This window comes from Thamnophis sirtalis, unplaced genomic scaffold, assembly GCF_051295495.1.
Source record: "Thamnophis sirtalis isolate CommonGarterSnake01/CBP01778 unplaced genomic scaffold, rThaSir2_p1.2 scaffold_15, whole genome shotgun sequence".
Classification (NCBI taxonomy): domain Eukaryota; kingdom Metazoa; phylum Chordata; class Lepidosauria; order Squamata; family Natricidae; genus Thamnophis; species Thamnophis sirtalis.
In genome coordinates, this window is record NW_028261395.1 from 4,779,967 (window position 1) to 4,786,053 (window position 6,087).

Genomic DNA, 6,087 nt, shown 5'->3' on the forward strand with positions numbered 1-6,087 from the left:
ATTATTTTATTATTTTATTATTTTATTTTATTTATTTTATTTTATTTTATTTTATTTTATTTTATTTATTTATTTTATTTTATTTATTTTATTTTATTTTATTTTATTTTATTTTATTTTATTTATTTTATTTTATTTTATTTTATTTTATTTTATTTTATTTTATTTTATTTTATTTTATTATTTTATTTTATTTTATTATTTTATTTTATTTTATTTTATTTTATTTTATTTTATTTTATTTTATTTTATTTTATTTTATTTTATTTTATTATTTTATTTTATTTTATTTTATTTTATTTTATTTTATTTTATTTTATTTTATTTTATTTTATTATTTTATTTTATTTTATTTTATTTTATTTTATTTTATTTTATTTTATTTTATTATTTGTCTTGTATGCCGCCCACTCCCGAAGGACTCCGGGCGGCTCACAATAGACAAGGGAAGGGGGAAAACTAGACAAAGACAACACTTTAAAAACAAAACCGCAACATTCACAATTTCCACAGGGCTGGATGTTTCACAGCCCCCCCCGGCCTGCTGGAGCAGCCAGGACTTGGTGGCTTTGCGGAAGGCCGGGAGGGTAGTAAGGGTCCGGATCTCAACAGGGAGCTCGTTCCAGAGGGCCGGAGCTGCAACAGAGAAGGCCCTCCCCCGGGGGAGTCGCCAGCCGACATTGGCTGGCAGATGGAATCCGGAGGAGACCCAACCTGTGCGATCTAATTGATCTGAGAGAGGTAATCGGCAGGAGGCGGTCTCTCAGGTACCCAGGTCTGATGCCATGTAGGGCTTTATAGGTAGCGACCAGCACCTTGATAACTGAATTGAAAGTTGCTAAATTCCGGGTTTATATCTATTCCATATTCTCAATATGGCACTTTTAATATAGTGACTTTTAAAAGCTATATTAGCCTTAACTCATGCCATCCAAACTTCAGGTCTTGCTCTCCTTGTTCTAAGATTCTTTTATTTCTCATCAGCAGGAACTACCCCTTTATCAAAAACCAGGGAGCAGGATGAAAAACACCCAATCCTCTTTGTTCCTTTGCATTTTAAGGGAATTTAAATTTAATCCTTGCTTTTTTCCTTTGTCATACAAACCTAGATACATCATTCATTACCACTTAAACGGAACAAGAGTTGTCAGAATAAATATTTGTTTGAAACATAAACATCATTTGAAGCAACACATTCATTTTTATCATGGAAAATCTACCCCCACATGACAACTGTGTTTTCTCCCATCTTAGCATAACATTCTTAAATTCATAATTGTTCTGGAATAATGGACAATTTATCTTAGCCATCGTAATACTGACGTTTTTCCTCTTTTTTCTCAGCCTTAAAACCATTTTTCCATGGGTTCCATTTGCACTTCCAAGGAAAAACCAATGATTTTTTATTTGATCATTGTTTATAAAAAAGTAGAATTAAGCACATGGAAGCTAATTTGTGGCTTCAAAGTAATTTGTTTTTTTTATTGTGCCATGATTAAATCTTTAAGTTACTCCTTAATTTTCACTCCACAGGTCCTTATTGATTCCTATATATTAGCATGTGATATATTTTATGAGACATGTGCTTGATATTAGGTTTCTAAATTATAGGTTCATTCTGCATTCAATCAGATAGAATATCTTTACTCAGAAGATAAGTATTATCTTTGTTTATATTTAGTTGGTGACATCATATCTATCACAGGAATTCAACAGCCACCTGTTTAGCCACATGTGTAAACAGCGTTCACAGGCAAAAAGATACTGTTTTCTCACAGAACAGGTATAGCTTTCCATAGTACGTACTTTAAACAATGCGTTGTATTTTTAACACACTAGTCAATACATTTTTCTTTCGCTGTCAATTTACTTATGAACAAGTTCAATAACTCTTTGGGGAGCAAGAAAGAAAGATTTGGGGATTTTATTACGATGTTGAACTTGGGCGTGGCACGACAAAACCGCGGTCCACTAAAGCGCGCCCGATTAAAGCGCGTCGCTGACGTCATCAGCAGCGCGACAACAAGGACCGCGGAGAAAAAGGGCGCTTTAAAAAGCGCTTTTAAAGCAAGCCGATTCACGTTAAGGTAAGGGTTAGGTTTAGGGTTAGGGTTAGGTTTAGGGTTAGGTTAAGCGTTAGGGTTAGGTTTAGGGTTAGGTTAAGGGTTAGTGTTAGGTTTAGCGTTAGGTTAAGGGTTAGGTTTAGGGTTAGGTTTAGGGTTAGGTTAAGGGTTAGGTTAAGGGTTAGGTTTAGGGTTAGGTTAAGGGTTAGGTTAAGGGTTAGGTTTAGGGTTAGGTTTAGGGTTAGGTTAAGGGTTAGGTTTAGGGTTAGGTTTAGGGTTAGGTTAAGGGTTAGGTTAAGGGTTAGGTTTAGGGTTAGGGTTAGGTTTGGGGGGTTAGGTTTAGGTTTACGCGTTAATTTTAGCTTTACCGCTCACAGCGTGCTTTTTTCGTCGCGCTGTGATGACGTCAGGTACGCGGTTTCGTCGAGCGCGCTTTAGTCGAGCGCGGTTTTGTGGTGGAACCGAACTTGGGGCCATCTACTCTCTCCTCTTAAAACACAATGTGGTAGAGATCATTTTTATTCTATTCTTCCAATTCCTCCACTCACCATAATTATTTATTTCTTTGTGTTTTTGGTCGACGTAGTTGTAGTTGAGGTATTTAGCAATTGATGTTTATACAATAAATTGTTGTCATCTTTGGCCAGGATTCTGTGTGACACCTCTTTCTCTTCTCATTCTTCTTTCTTAATGTACAAAGTATGTATTTTACAAAATTGGGTGTGCTTTGTGTGTGTGTATCTGGACAGATAAATAAATAAACACATCCTTATCTTCATATTCATCGTATTGCTGAGAAAGTAATAAAGGCATGTCTAAGAACCTCAACCCATGGCTGATTTCAATTCCAGAAAAGTTAAAAACTATCAGAACTGATTGTCACTTGATGGGGATGAACAGAAGATAGAGAACTATAGGCTAGATTGATAGGGTTAAAATCATCCTGGAAGAAGGAAATAGGCAAACTGCTTCCATACCACTACCAACAGGACTATACGTTTATCAGGAATTTAGAATGAGTCAAGACTTTATGTAGACACAGAGTTCTGAATAGTAAAGCACAGGGTGGATCTTGCAAAAATTATGGCTTTGTCCGCAGGACACATGGATAAGCAAAAAGATCATTTCTTTTTGAGAATCAATAGGAAGAGAACGTTGTGAGACAGGAACAGAACATGATTTGACATTAAGGTCTCTATTACATGCTTTTCTCAAAGCCCAGAAGCCAATACTTCAATTTTCTAAAGTTAAAAAAAAGCATAGGATAAGTCCTTCATTTAATCTTGCTGAAAAAGAAAGATAACTTTTAAGATACTCCAGCGTTTCCTTGATTAGTTAATCAGACAGCAGCTAAGAGGACAGGATTAAAAAAAAATTCCCTTCTTTTCTCTGAAGAGCAAGAATCTCAGAGGTACTTCAGATTCTTTCATAGACCTTTCATAATCCCTACCGTTGAACCATTCATCTCCAAAAGAATGCCCCAATTCCAATGTGTCTGTTGCAGTAGTGGATTGCCAATTTTTTTACTACCAGTTTGGCCGCGCACGTCCGGGCGGGTGGGTGGAGCCTCCCGCCCTGGCTACTACTGGTTCACCCGATCCGGGCCAAACTAGGAACTACCCACCTCTGGTCTGTTATGTGCCATGCCTTTCTTTAAAAAAAAATATTGTTTTGCCTCTCCATGAAGAGGAATAATTCTTTTGTCTGCATCAGAAGTAATAGCACATGAATTCTGATGTCCTTCATGTGATAGCAGACAAATGCTAATAATAGGACTGAGATGTTTATCACATCCTACTGTCATTGCAAAACGTAATACAGGTCATGCTTTTAAGTGCTTGAGTGACGTACTATATTTACCCCAGTCTGGTTTCTATCATCCAAAGGTTCAGATGAAAAAAACATACTTCGAAAACAAAAGTACAACTGCTTTACTAAAGGCAACTGCCTACGCTCTACCATCCTTTCGCCAACTCACAACAAAGCTGGAGAGTGTAGTGCAGTGGTTCAAAAATTGGAATAACTTTCCTTTCTCTAGTGACAATCCTTCTGTTAAACAAAGCATCAGTAGGCAATAGGCCAGGGGTGACAAACTCGATTTTATTGAGGGCTGCATCAGGGTTGTGTTTGACATCAGGGGGATGGGGTGGGCATGGCCAGCTTGACATCAATTATGTCAGGGGTGCCTGTGGTGGGCCGAGCACTCTGCCAATGAAAACCGCTCCCGAGTTCCATTTTTGGCTGTCACAGCTTCCTGGAACCCTTGGCCAGTGAAAATGGAACACAGGTCGCATGTGGTCCTCCTGAATTCCGTTTTCAGTGGCAGAGGGTTGCAGGAGGCTGTGACAGCTGAAAAAGGAGATCAGGAGCCAGAGGTGGGTTCCTACCAGTTCGCACCTATTCGGTAGAACCGGTTCGTCAAATCTACCGAACCGGTTAGAAGAGATTCCACCAGTGGACCCGGAAAGCAGGCCACACCTACAGAAGAGGTTCCAAAAATTTTTGAAACCCACCACTGGTCCTTGGAGATGATTATTCTACACTGTCATGCTCCTATTTATAAAACTCAGTGCCTCTGTGAAAGGTAAGGATGACTACTGCGTTTGTGGTGCAATCAGAACATTGCGGGTGTCGAAGTTGTTTTAACGCAAACCAAAGATGCCTTTTAAAAAACAAGTTTACATCCTATTCTTATGCATGCCAGTGCTGTGTGTGAGGTCATTTAAGGTGGTTCTGACAAGTGTCGTCGGCATCTTCATATCCGGCCACATGGGCGGCAAGCCACTCCCATCCAGTCCCATGGGTGGCAAGTCACTCCCACAAAGGAGGCCACACCCACAGAGTAGGTTCGAACAATTTTTGAAACCCACCACTGTCAGGAGCCCATTTTCGCTGGCAGAATCACCGCGGGCCGGTACTTCACTGTTTCCAGGGCAGCCCCGTAGGCAAGATCTAAATACCCTGTGGGCTGGATTCAGTCCCTGGGTCTTGAGTTTGACACCCCTGCAATAGGGTGAGAAATGGCAAGAAACTGTTGTATGACAGCACTCTGCTTTCTCTAGACTAGCTTACTACATTCAGATAGGACCGTGTCACACAGAGTAATGAAATAAGATCCAAAAATCAATTCTTCTTCGCTTCTTTATGAGAAGGACACCATCAAGTAGCAAAATGTCTTTGCACTGTGATTGAAAGCAGTACAGTTAACTAATATAACCCCAAGGTTTCCATGTATTGTACAGATCTTTTACAGAACTTGACTCTGTACTGAGTATTTGGCCAGCCTGAGATATAAGCACAGATTATAACAAAATATGATGAAAAGCAACATTCAGTAAGCAATCTCCCATGATTTTCAAAATCCTTCTTGTTGACAGATTTTTATTATTATTATTATTATTATTATTTTCCCTTCTACAACACCTTACAGTCATTACATCAACATTGTTGTGTCATCATACCTGTACATATATATAATATTTCGCTTCTATATTTACACACTTTATACACAGTTCTAGATATATTTATATATATTGTTTTTTGGCTTAATTAATTTTGTTCCTGTTTTGCAGCCATTTGTACCAATTGTTCCAAATTTCATAATATTCCAACTCTTCTTTATCTTTTAATTTCAGTCTTAATTTGTCCATCTCTGCACAATCCAAAGTTTTTTTTATCACTAATTCGTCCGAGGGGGTATTATTTTGTTTCCAGCATTGGGCAAATGCTATTCTAGCTGTAGTTAGCAGATGTGTTAATATGTACTTAATTTTCTTTGTATATTTCCCTTCGATTATTCCCAGTAGAAAGATTTCGGGTTTGTATTTTATCTGTTCTCCTGTAATTTCTTGCACCCATTTCCAAATTTTGGTCCAATATTTTTGTGTTTCCGGGCATGTCCACCATATGTGATAATAGGTTCCTTGTACTTTTTTACACTTCCAGCAGGTCGGCTTCATGTTTGGGTACATTTTAGCCAATCTTGTTGGTGATAAATGCCAACGATAAAACATTTTTTATATAT